The sequence below is a fragment of the Adiantum capillus-veneris genome, chromosome 22 (assembly GCF_014529385.1).
Source record: "Adiantum capillus-veneris isolate H3 chromosome 22, ASM1452938v2, whole genome shotgun sequence".
NCBI classification, from domain to species: Eukaryota; Viridiplantae; Streptophyta; class Polypodiopsida; order Polypodiales; family Pteridaceae; genus Adiantum; species Adiantum capillus-veneris.
The window spans coordinates 83,935,986-83,950,102 of NC_140952.1; the positions used below are offsets into that span (position 1 = coordinate 83,935,986).

A 14,117-nucleotide genomic window follows, 5' to 3' on the forward strand; every position below is an offset into this window, starting at 1 on the left:
TGAGAAATGATGTGTTATGACGTAAAAAATAATATGTGAGCATGTAAGAAATGATGTGTTAAGATCGATTCTAATTCTCTAAGAGTGAAGATCAATCTTGCGAGAAATGGGGTGATCAACACAAAATGATAGACCGATTATTGTAGGGGTAAAAGGCTCAAATGGTAATGAAGAATTGCTACAAACTATAATGAGCCGAGTCTTGAACTAAGGTAATGCAAATTACATGACAACGATAGACCAATTATTGTAGGGGTAAAAAGCTCAAATGGTAACGAGGATATGCTACAAAATATAAGGAGCCAAGCCCTGAACTAAGGTAATGCAAATTACATGACAACCAAGCCTCCATTTGTGATACAAACTAGGCATAAGGGATGACCCAAGGGTGAGCTAAGAGTGCACAAAGGGTGAACTAGGGACCAGATCAAACTGCAGTAAGGTGAACTAGGGGTGAACTAATGGTGAACTAGGGGTGAACTAGGGAGGAAATCTGAGAATAATTCCCGAGAGGATGGTTTTGGGCCTAGCAATGGTGAACTAAGGGTGAACTAGGGGTGACCTAGGGGTGACCAAGTCTAACTGCAGTATGGTGAACTAGGGGTGAACTAGGGAGGAAATCTGAGAATGATTCCCGAGAAGATGGTTTTGGGCCTTGCGGTGGTGAACTAAGGGTGAACTAGGGGTGAACTAGTCTAACTACAGTATGGTGAACTAGGGGTGAACTAGGGGTGAACTAGGGAGGAAATCTGAGAATGATTCCCGAGAGGATGGTTTTGGCCATGTAGTGGTGAACTAAGGGTGAACTAGGAGTGAACTAGGGATAAACTAGGGACCTAATCTAAGAATGATTCCCGAGAGCATGAGCTTTTTCCCTACAGTGGTGAACTAAGGGTGAACTAGGAATGAACTAGGGATGAGCATTGTTTTTGGCCTGACAAGGGTGAACTAGGGGTAATCTAAGGGTGAACTAAAAGTGAACTAAGGGTGAACTAGGGGTTGATTTGGTGTGAGCACCACAAAAATTCCTAGAGCATACCATATCACAAAAATTCCTAGAGCATACCATATTGCAAACCAAATGTAAATTCATATATTGAATGGAAGAGTATCAAGACAAGTGTAACTAGAAGTGAAATAGACATAAACCTTGATTAAACCAAATAATATACATGACCAAAATGGATCCATCATACGAGCACAAGCCTCCATTGGGATGCAAACACATTACGGAGAACTTCACCATTGTCTTGAACCATTGTAAAGTCTCTCTCATCTGTTGGGTTTTCTCTCGATGTACAAGAAATAATCTTGCATACTACATTTGTTGGGATATCACATATTCTCACATGTTTATCTATTAGGTAGGTCTCTCCATCTGGAAGGGTATGTTGTGACAATAAAGGCAATAATGCATGGCAAGTTGCACATGTAATGGTAACCCTAGGGTCAACCATGAATGTTTTGGTGCAACAATGTGGACACCAAATTCGTGGTGTCTCATGAAATTGGACTCGAGACCTGCCACGTTGATGTTTCCTTCACAATATACCAGTTACGTGAGTTCGCTTTGTTGGTTGGGATGTCCCTGCTTCATAAACCTCTATATTTGGCTCCACTTCTTGTGGCCTCTTCCCATGCCCAAGTCTTGTTTGAGTCACATGTGCTTGTATTTGCCGTATACTTCCTCTCATAGGCATCTCAATCACCTTCAATGGCGAGGTCTTTAGTAAGGTATCCTTGCAAATGTTGAGTTCACGTAACAAGACTGCTTTTTGAGCCGGATCATTGTCCTTCAAGCCTTCTTCAATCCTTGTAAGTATGCTTCTGACCTCGCTTACACATTTCAAGACCTCATTATCATCAACCCCATCCTCAATTGAGTTGCCTGCAAAATATTCATTGATATCTTCTGTGTTCTGGAGATCTTTATCAACGGCATGCTCATTATCCACAGTTGGAATGAAGGGATACAAGTGTGGAAAGTACTTTTTTATGATTAGGTGAAGTGCATATAGGTGTTTACACCCGCTTGCCCAATCTGGGCAATCACAGTAGTTGCATTGCATGCTCACATGATGCCAGTGGCTTGTATTAGAAATACTTCGAACCTTGAATAATAGTGTCATCTCATTCACAATTTCCAAGGTGGAAGGATCACCCTCGTACTGTTGTAGTATTTTCTCCCCACCATGTAATCGCGTAGTGTGTTGCTTTGAAGAGCCCTGGATGTTGTAGTGGCCCGAGTCAACTAGAGTAACAATACCAAATCAAGTTTAGGGTTCCTCTTTCATAACAAAGAGAGAAATCAATCCATGAGGGCTTGTCTTACCTATTTCTTGTTTTTGTTTAAAGAACTCTAATAAAGTACCACCCATTCTAGTGCCTGTTGTTGAATCACCCACAATAGCATGCAAGAGATCCACAATCCATCTATTGATCCGCGCGTCTAATAAGGTATACTTTATGTATTGCCACAATCTCTCCACTAAGTTGGTAGTGTCAACATTTCCATAGTTGAATAAACGACCAAACTTGGGCCATCTTTTGCGCCATGGGCAGTCACGTCCACACCAACCATTTGTCACATACCTCTACACATTAACATGAGTTGCATAGTGTTGAAGAAGTTCTTGGTAGTGATTCTCAAATTCTACTTCGTTGAAGGCATGCATAAGTGTTGTCATTGATGAATAAAGATGATCTTGGAGCTCCTTTGGTACCTACAAAATAAAATAACAATTGGTTATCAAGGTGCATAGAGACCCACACATGCATTGCATTCACAAAGAAGAGTCCACAAACCTTTGGAAGAAGATTTTCCACCCATGCTTTCTTTGTGTGGAACCAACACACAATAATGTGGCAAAAACGTTGCTCTCGGGGTCCCATTTCATAAGAATGCCAACAATATTCATCTCCACTCATGACCTTTGAGAATGCTTCAAGCTCTAAAGCAGATTTGTCAATGACAAGGGCGGTAGGTCTAACATTCCCCATTCTAGATAGGATTGTAGATAATGTTATCTCTAATGCTATCCTCTCATGGTATGAGCCTGGGTCATTAGAGCACATCATAAACCAAATTGGAATACCCAAACCATGTTGGTTTGGCAAGACAGCGGCATATAGTGGTAGCCCAAATGCATTTGTCTTAAAAGTGCTATCAATAGCCCATGAGTTATGCTGAGAGAATCGCATAGCCATTTCCAACATCCATTGGTCTTGAATGATAAGAATAAAGGGCTTTTCACTATCATTTGTTGCATGAGGATTGTAAGGTTGGTAGTAGCACACCTACATGTTTTCACAAAAAAAGCTTCAATAGGCATTATGCTCAAACAGCTTTTGGTCACTACAACTCTCACAAACGAGCACAATATATTATGGATACCTTTCCCTGCTTCTTTAGCATTGTAGCCTCGGTCAACATACATGTCCAATCATCCTTAGAAAGTTTTCCTTGGAGCACAAAATGAGAAGTATACATAAAATGCATTAGTTTCACCACTAGAAATTACAAAGTGTACTTGAATCAAAGAGATAGCCCAGTAAATACCTTGATTTCGTATTTGAAATGACATCATTGAAACTTCCCTTTGTATCATAAAGAATCTGAAGGTCACTTGATCAACAAAAGAAGACCGTTCATAATGTAATTGCTCTTTTGATAAGGACATCTTTGCAACACTTCGTGCATTTCCAACATCAAAAAGATCTTCCATACAACACTCAATCACATTTGGGTGGACAGGTAAGTGGTATAAATCCTCACGACTACCAGGGGTATGTCCTTCATGAAGAGGAAACAACAAAATGGATGCCTTTTTGTTACCATCAAGATATTCTACTTTGACTTTGAAAGGGCATCCACACTTCTTTGTTTTTCTAAGCCTCTTTTTGGTACCTTTATTATGGGGTTGTCCACCTCTATGACAAATGTAATCGATAGTGGTCTTAGAGATACCATGGTTCTTACTCGAACGGACCATAACAAGTTTCACTTTATGCTCAACCATAATATCCACCAAAGCTGCTTTTACTTCTAATACATCTACACTTTTGTGATGCGGAAAACGCACATATGTATGCTTTCTTTTGGCACTATTGCATTCCTCTAAGTATTCCTTCCATATGTTACACTCACAAGCACTGAGAAGGTCCTTCACATAGTCAAGTGGAATCCCATGTCTTCTAATGTCCACACACCACTCTAACTTGATCGTTCTAATGGTATCTTCTATCCCCAAGTGATTTTGTTCATACCCCTTTGTGTGGCAACCTTGGACAATGTTCCCCCATTCTTAGAGATAAGATATCTTGAGCTTTGAAGATGATGAGGGTAAACAAAGAGAACTCATGCCATCTTCAAAAGGTCCCAAGCACAAACCTTCCTTCATTTTTCTCCATCTACCCAAATCTAGAACCCCTCTAGCATCACAAGATTTAAGAGCTGCCAAGGTGATTAAAGTGTCATCCCTAATCACATTCTTCATCAACTCATAAGTACTCCTTTAAAAAGAATAGAAAATAGGAGAAACATATGCTAGTGGATCGAAGGAAGGTAACCTTGTTTGTGTCCTCCGCGATATGACTTCATCACCTTCAAAGGAGCTCGGAGAGTCACTAGCTTGATCACATGTGTTGCTACTGCTTGAGTCACTCTCCCACTCTAGGTCCGATATGATCTCGTTGCCCACATGGTCTTCAAGTGATTCCATATTGTAGGAAGCCGAGTTTAGTTCATCCTTAGTTCACCTCTGTGAACCCACATTTACAGGCGAGGCCAAGTTCACCACTAGTTTACCCTTAGTTCACCCCTAGTTCACTATGGTGAAGTACAAAAACCTTAGTTTACCTCTAGTTCACCCTAGTTTACTGTTAGTTCACTAATTTCAAAGCTCTCTCTCCTCACTATACGTGCACATTAGAGTCCCCCTATGTGAAGGTTTGGCTTTTTAAAGTGTGCCTTCTCAAAGTAATAATGAATGCCCTTTAACTATCCTTGGATTATGTGCAAATCTACTTTTCAAGCCTAGTTTACCCCAAGTTCACCTCCAATCATTAATCAATCTTCCTAAAAAGACATGCAATTTGCTTTTCCACCCCAGTTCACCCCTAGTTCACCATATCCTAGTTCACCCCTAGTTCACCGATTCGCCGGACGGCTAGGATTATGTTTCGCTTCCCGCTTTCCTTTCCCACCATAGATCCCCTCTGGAATTTAGCCGTGCCACATAGTGACGAGGAGGGGGGGGGATGCAGCTACACTAGAGGTTTCAAAAGAGGGAAGTACCTTCGGGGACTTTAGGGAAACTAAGGTTGTGGTTGAAGGAAGGCTTTAGGAGCCTAGAAAAAGGGGGGCCAAAGGATGGAAGAAAACGAGGTTGCAAGGGGCTGCTGTAGAGAATAGAAGGAAGGCTATTTATAGGGGATCCGCCAAGGCTAAGAAGGGTTGTGAGTTGGGGGTTGTCTTGTAGAATATGCCATGGGGCATGAGCCTGAGTGCAGGAGAGTGGAGTAAGGCATTGCAAACGAAAGGTGAGACTGAGAGAGGGCTAGCCATGAGTAGATGATAATGAGAGAGAGAGAGGAATATATATATGTATGTATGTATGTATGTATGTATGAGAGAGAGAGAGAGATAGGGAGATAGAGAGAGAGAGATAGGGGGAGAGAGAGAGAGAGAGAGAGAGAGAGAACCTCGCTCCAGAAGGGAGCTTCTTGAGAGAGATTTTTATTATTTTTGTTCAGTTGAGTAAAAATATGGGAAGAGCTCCCTCAAAAAGATCTCTCCATATCTCAACCTATCCCACACCTATGCTATTTTACAAAATGGATAGTGTTTTTTTCTATCATTTGCTCAACTTATGATCTGTTGTAGTATGGGGGGTTCAATTTCAATGTCCATCATTTATCTAAGTTGGGCTCCATTGACACATGGATGGAAGCAAATTCTACCACTTATCCTATCAATGAATGGAAACAGAGAGGAGATCCACCACTTAGGTTTCACATGTGGTGGCATTGTATCGATAGGTTATGCCTAGCTTGGACAAGTGATGCTCATTGATTCTCTTCACGATAAAAGTAAGCCTAGCTTGGATAATTGGTGCACCTTCATTCTCTCCATACTACAACCATGGACAAGGAGTGGTCCTTCAAACCAAATTCCCCATGCAACAAACAATCATAAGTTTGCAAAAAAGTGGTGGACCTTGAAATCCATAGCTCATTTACCCACATGGGCTCTAGCATGGATAATGGGTGATGTTTTTGTCATCATTGTTTAATAAATCCTAGCTTATATTAAGACTAAATCCCCATTCTATAATTGTGAATAGGGCCGTGGACCTTATATTAATGTCCCATGCTTAGGTTGGACAAGTGGTGGACCTTGATTCTATATATGCTAAGATTGAGTAGACATTGTCAAAATCCTGTGTTACAGGAATCAAGATTTAAACTTTATTTGCTAATTTGCACAAGTGGTTATGAGTTTCTCTTTCCATATCCAAATGGATCTTATATTGGAAAATTGGTAGACTTGATACCTAAGCATCTATTCTATAGTAGAGAATTGGTTAAGAACTTATGCACTTCGAGCATACCTTTGACAAGTAGTACCTACTAATACACTTAGATCTAGTTGAAGTTTATGATATTGAGACTAAGAGAGAGTGCAAATGTAAACATTTAATGGCCTAAAAACTTGTGTGTAGTGGAAAATAGCATAAACATAGTGAGCATTTCATTATATTAGATTCCTAATGAGCATAGAAAGAGTGCTTGGATGGAGAGAGAGCAACAAAAAACATAACACCTAGTTAGATAGGCATGAACAATACTTCAAAAGAGAGAGAAATTAAGCTATTGAAAACATTTGAGGATCGGATTTATATGGAGACGGTCCCCCCTCCAAAAGGCTTTGTATTATAGGTTTCCCCCATCAAGGGAGACATATTACAATACAACTTTTTGTGTTCCTTCAATAACTAGCTAGTGCAATTGAAGATGGAAGCTTCAAGCACTAAGCAAACACTTTAAAACACAACATCAATTCCCTCACGGTCTCAGACCCAAGACCTCACACACCTTCGAAGATGGTGAGAGTTAGCAGGGTATGAGAGTAGATTGAGAGGAAGAAGGAGTATTCTTACCAGAAACAAGTATATCTCCTCACATAATCACTCATAAAATCTTAGCATAGCTTAGTAATTAGCATGGGAGAGGAGATGAGCATGCATTGGAGCTTGGCTCTTGGTTGGATTTGCATAACAAAGCCAAGAATTGTTGGTATAGGCCTCCCTTCTCACAAGCTTGGAGTAGATGATGAGCTTTCCATTAAATCTTGAGAAGGAGAGAGAGTCTTTTTTGCTTCACACATGAGATTGTGTGAGTGTGTGTGTGTTTCTCTCTCATCCCCTACTAAGAGGGATCGCCCCCATCAAGATAGCGATGTGGGAAGACTTTTGAGTCTTCCCACAAGCATCCAATTTTACCTAGGGTTGAACCATTGGACACAATCTTTGAATTTGGAACCTTAGCATTTTGGAAGTCTTAATGGGCTGAACCTTAGGGTCTTTGAAGCCCATTATTTGCACATTTCTCTTTTGCAGATGGGCCCCCCTTTGGATCCCTATTTTCCCTCCTTTGGATCCCTACTGTGGCCGGTCTGCCAGCTTAACCAATATTCTAGCCTTTTCTCCCCTAGTACTTCCCCATATTAAATGATCAGTTTAACATGAGAAAATCATTTAGGAGAATTAGATATTAGTTATTATGACATTACCTCTCTCTTGAAATCATAGTCGTCCTCGACTATGGGGTAGAGAAGATAAAGCATAATTCATTAGTATTTTTCCTAGCGGGTAGAGGATCCCTATGTTACCCTACGACATCGTTCCAGAATGGATGACTAATCCATTTGGCGCTTGAGAGCCTAAGGTGCCGCAAGCATGTCTGCACATTAGTCCTATCAATCTTCCATAGTAGAGAGACAAGCTCTACTTGGTGTTTGGGAGACGTTGTCAGGAGTTTTTTGGAGCAAGGGATTGAGCATATGTACATACACATGCATGGTGCATCAAATAAAGAATTGCCCATTTTCCAGAGCCAGGTGGTTACGTGGGGCCCACATGTGTACAGGTAAGATAGCATGTACATAGTGCATCGATTTTCATTATCACCAGTACTAGTATGTTTTTTCTACAATAATGAGGATTTTATAGTGCGTAAAACTTCTCGAGGAAGCTATCCGCGGGACGACGACATGAGGTAAGCAGGTGCGTCAGATGGCATCTAGTGGCTTCAGGAGGGCGAACGGGGTCAATATTTGCATGCGGATGAGGACGGACACAACGTGGGTGTTTTCTTGTGAGAGTTATGCAAAAAGTTCATCATTAGGACCACTTTTTGGGGCCACTTCACGTGGTTGCGAGACGCATTATTGAAAAGAAATGAGTGCCAGGTGTGCGGATGATGCAAAAAGGTGACAACTATGCACTGCGAGGTCAGTTTTTGGCTTGTTCAGGGTCCGTTTGAGGTCATCTAAAAGGCCAAGGGTGCCCAAGTAATAAAGCTAAGTGTGGGAACTGAAAAAAATAAGAGAAGACCAAAAAAAACGTGGAGAAGAGAGGAGGAACGGCCGCAATTGTGTTTTTGGGGTTTTTGGAGCCTGTTTTGGCTGTAAACTGCTAATCCGAGGTCGGATTTGAGCACTTTGACATTGTAGACTTAGGTTTTGGGCCGTTCTGGGCGCGATGGCGCTGTCCATTTTGCCAAATTCCTCACTCTTTTCCTGTTTTTTTTTCTATGTAAGTTTCTCCTATGAGCGAAGTTTCTGCTCTAGTTTGTGATTGTATCTGGCTTATTTTACCCATATTGTGTGAGCTATTTGCCCCATTGGTGTTGGCCCAAGCTCAATTGTATCTAAACATCAGAAATTATCCTCTTTTGAGCTGAGTTTTTTGGGTGTGTGTGTGTGTGTGTGTGTCTGTGTGGAGTGGGCAAGTGGATAGTCTCTCTCCTCTCACTCCAGAGGTGTGTTCCCTGTCTCGGCCAGGTGTGTTGTGTAAGCCGAGTGGTGCCCCATAGTGTGTGTGTGTGTGTGTATCATTCCAAGAGTGTGTGTCGGGTCATTATAGAGGCGTTGTGTGTGTTTTCTCTGAAAACTTGATCCTAAGCATGCATACTACTTAACATTTGTGCACAATAAAGAAAAAGAGAGTCTTATAAGACAAAATCTTTGTTCATTTTAAACATTTTTACATTTGCTTACTCTAGGGAAGCATTGTAAGCATTGACAAAGATTTAGATTATCCTTTAATTGTATGCCTTGCATCCATCTAGCATCTTCAAAGGATAGTTCTTAAACTTAATAAGATACCGTCAGATCATCTTACCACCTCTCAATACCTTGTCTTCATGTCGAAGGATGGACTCGGGCTGCAACACCTCTTCTTGGTCCTCAATCTCCGGTGGGTCTTCAATAGTTGGTTCTTGAGGTGGCTCTCCTTTGTAAGGCTTTAGTAGGCTCACATGAAAATCCTTGTGTATGAGCCAATGACTGGGCAACTTGAGTTCATAGTCCAATTCATTGATTGGTCTAAGAATCTGGAACGGACCATAATATGTTTTTGCTAACTTAGCATAGTACTTTTGGTGTCCCATAGGATTCTTGCCCGTCGTGTGCCTTAATCAAGCCTTGGGAAATTTAAGCAAGACCCAATCATTTTCTTTAAAGGCTTGGGCTCTTCTATGCTTATCAGTAGAAACCTTTGCCTTTGTTATGAGATAGAGATGGCATCCTTAAAGTTTTGGAAAGATTCTTGTAGGTCTCAGCTATACTCATCTGCAGCAAAGATCTTCTTGTGTACCTTAAGTAGCAGGAGACTTTTAGATCTTCCCTCAATTACCTCAAAAAAGGTGATTTTCTCGTGGAGGTGTGTACCGTATTATTGCAGGCGGCTTTTAGTAGATCAAGAATTGTTAGGTTAGCTATTTCACTTTGGCCATCCATTTGCGGGTGATAGGCCGAAGAGAAGTTTAGCCTTGTCCCTAAATCCTCAAAGAGGCCCTTTCAAAAATTACTGGTCATTCTAGGATATCTATCCGACACTATGGACATTGGCAAGCCATGGTACTTGAAGATTTGTGATATGAAGAGGGTTGCCATTTGATGGGCTTTGATAGTCTTTTTGACAGGTATAAAATGAGCTTGTTTGTTGAACCTGTCTACTATCGTCCATATTCCTATATTCCCATGGATAGACTTACGCAATCCAAAGATAAAATCCATGGATATGCTCTCCCATGGTGAATTAGGGATTGGCAAAGGTTGAAGCAATCCAGGTTGCTTCCCTTTATCAAGCTTTGTCTTTTGGCATACCACACATTTAGAAACATACTCTTGTATGTTTGCTTTCATGGTAGGCCAATAGAAATATGTTTCAATCCCTTTTAGGGTAAATTGAATTCCTCTATGCCCCGCATAAGGAGGAGCATGAGATTCATACATTACTTTCTCACGTAGTTACATAATCTATTGCCATAGAGAAGAAAACCATCTTGTAAAGTAAATGGTTCCTCTTACTTCCCTAGTGCAAGGGCTGAAATCACATCTCTAAAATCGAGATCAATAGCATACTCGTCTATCATAGAAGATAGATCATTGCGAGTTGCTATGGAGACCGCATTCACTCTTGGCCGTCTTGAGAGTGCATCAGCTACTTGATTATGCTTACCAGCACTGTGAGAAATATGAAAATGAAATTGTGAAAAGAAATTTGCCCACCTCATTTGTTTGTCGGAGAGCTTGCTCTGCGTCATGAAGTACATAAGGATTTGGTGATCCGTCCGCAGAACAAAAGGAGTCTCCAATAAATAGTGCTTCCACGAGTCTAAGGTCTGTAGAACTGCGAGGAGTTCCTTTTTGTATATGCCTAGAGCTTGCTCAACAGGGTCGAGCCTTCGACTTTCATAGTCTATGGCGTGCCCTTCTTGGAGCAAAACAGCTCCAAGGCAATCACCACAAGCGTCACATTGAACCTCAAATGCTTTGAGAGATCCGACAGTGTAAGCACAGGTTGAGAGATAAGCTTTTCTTTAAGCTTTTCGAAAGCATTGTTCTCCTTGGTAGACCATGTATACCTAACGTTTTTCTTTGTTAGGGCATATAATGGTCCCACGATTTGTGAGAACTTTCTATGAAGCGTCTATAGTATGCGCACATACCTATAAAGCTTCTTAGTTCATGAAGATTCCTTGGATTAGGCCATCCTTTTATTACCTCTAGCTTTGATGGATCCATTTGGATACCATCTTGAGAGATAATGTGACCTAAATATTGAATCTCTTGTAAGAAAAACTCACTTTACCTTCGATTAATATAAAGTTTATTCTCTCGTAAGACTTGGAATATTACCTGGAGATGTTGCTTGTGTTTGTCTAATGAACTAGAGTATATGATAATGTCATCAAAAAACATTCCAGTAAAGGTATGGTGAGGCCTAAATAGCTTCTCCATCAAGTGGTTAAATGTGGCTGGTGCATTGGTCAAACCAAAAGGCATGACAATGTATTCGTAAAGACCAAACATAGTGCAAAATGTGGTCTTTACAATGTCTTGATCAACTATCCTTATTTGATGGTAGCCACTTTTTAGGTCAATTCTACTGAAGTAGGTCAACCCTTGTAGCTTATCAAATAGGTCTTCTACCCGTGGAACGGGAAACCTATTCTTGATAGTGTGATCCTATTTAGTGCTCTATACTTGACACACATACGATATGTGTTGTCTTTCTTTTGCACTAATAGCACCGGTGAACAAAATGGAGATGAGCTAGGCCTAACCATGCCCTTCTCAACTAACTCATGCACTTGCCGCATAATCTCCTCTTGTTGAGCTTGAGAGACTCTATAAGGAGGTTTATTAGGCGGTGAACTTCCTGGAAGAAGTTCAATTGCATGGTCATCACTGCCTCGTTCAGGAGGTAGTTCACAAGGAATGTCGTCAATAAAAACATCTTGAAATCCCTTGAGAAAATTGGATAACTCTAATTCCTTGTGATTGTTTATATTTTCTTTTGCTAAAGCATTAGGTTCATTTTGAGAATCTTCAACAAAAATCATGTAATGGAAATAGAGCTCTTTATTAACTTATTGAAAGCTTGCATATGCACAATGGGTATGGTGTTACCCAACTCCTTGGCATCTATGTACATATCTTTTTCCCTGAACCTAAAGTAGATTTTTAGGGAATTTAACATTGGCAACCATGCGATCAAACCATGGTGCCCCTAGGATTACATCCTCGTGCTTGAGAGGAGAGATAAAGAAGTCCTCTTTGTCCACATAGCTTTGGACATGGAGCCTCAATTTCCCAATTAAGGGAGTGACTGAAGCTTCTTGCCCCTTGAAAGCACCATCGGCGGGTAGGACATCTCCCATCTCATAGGCTTGGATGCCTAGCTTGGTGGCCAACTCTGTGGATATGAAATTATGAGTAGAACCAGGGTCAAAGAGAATAAAAGCATCATGTTCTCTTACCTTTCCCCAAGCATGGCATAAAGGATATCCTTTGTGGTGAGCTTCCTCTTCTTCGATTTGACCAAGGTAGCTCTAGGAGGCTTGTTTCGTGTATTCTTGTGGGGGCAAGCACGATAAGCATGCCCTTGCTCCCCACACTTGAAATAGAGGTTATCTTTATGATAACGCTCAAGCTCTTTAAGAGAGAGTTTATTTTTGTATTTATAAACTCCCTTATCCTTAGCTTTGTTGTTGTTGGCGTTGCCTTTAGGAGACTTTTGGACATTATCCTTCTCCTTAGGCTCATTGTTACGGTCCTTGTTCTCTATGGGCTTAAAATTTTTCTTAGCCCCTTGTTGGAAATGGATTCGTGAAGCCACCATAGTATGGTGTATGACCACAGATATGGTGCGTGGCCTTTGGGAGTTGACATACTCCACCATATCTTCAGTTATTAAGCCGACAAAAAATTGTTGTTTTTGCTCTCCAAAATCCATGTTTTTGAAGACAGTGACTTTGAGATGTAAGTCCCAAAACTTGTCTACATATTTGTGAATGGGTTCGTTGGGAGAGAGCTTCAAGATTCGCCATTCGGTGAGTACTTTGTCTTTGGCATCGGTAACCAAAAACTGGTTCATGATGGAAGCTCTTAAAGCTTTTCATGTTTGTGGAGCTTCACCGTTTACCCGTAGGCTAGACCACCATTGACTGGTGGAATTTTGAAAATGCATAGCTACATGGTGTAGCTTTGAGGACTCCATGAAGCCCTCATCTCCAAACACCACATTGAATTGTTGAAGGAAGGCCAAGACTTTGTCTGTAGCACCAAAGGTGCCATCGTAGGTAAGGAAAGAGATGTTCTTTCCTCCTTCTTTGAACTTCTTGATCTTGGACGACCTTTTCCACACGACATTGGATTTCCTATGGCCTCTTCTTTTTGGTGGTTTGAATTGCCATTAGCATCTCAAATTGGAAGCAAATAAAAAGTTGCTAAAAAATGAAACAATGAAGCAAAAAAGTGTCAAGAAAAAGTAGCAAAAATGCTACTAGACACTTGAAAAGAAAATTTATATGTTATGTTGTGTCTATGTGAGGCCTAGCACCTTATTAGCACTTGGCAGTCGAGGGAAATCACCTTGGCTCGCTTGGTCAAGGCCCTAAACCAATGCCCTGAGCTGATAGGGGTTAGCCATCGCCTTGGTAGGCTAGTTTATGCACCAAGCTGTGGATATTCTATAGTGCACAATGTTTCCTTTTCATTGTATAGGGCCTTGGGCTCATTTAGGAGTTCCAAAGTTGTAGAAGTCTAGGCTAGAGAGCTCAACTTTATCCCATAGTTGAAGGGTTCGAGGCCCAAAGCTATAAAAGAGCCTTATGCTTAATGAGAAGTCATTCTTGGGTGAGTTCTCCTCTTTGTAGAGTGGATGGTCATGAGGCTCATGGGCTTTCCATGCCCATGTAGCTCTTGATTACTAATAATCAATTACACTTTCTTTCTTATTAGTCTTCTTTGTTTCATTATGTGGAGTGAGATTGTATTAGTGTGATGGTAGATCTTCTAATCCCTTTTTTTGAGTTAATTTATTCTC

At 40.9% G+C, this 14,117-nt stretch overlaps 1 pseudogene; it reads right to left on the minus strand.

Moving 5' to 3' along the window:
• Positions 1-981: 981 nt before the first annotated feature.
• Positions 982-4,721, minus strand: LOC147429700 (uncharacterized; annotated as a pseudogene).
• Between the last annotated feature and the right edge of the window lie 9,396 nt (positions 4,722-14,117).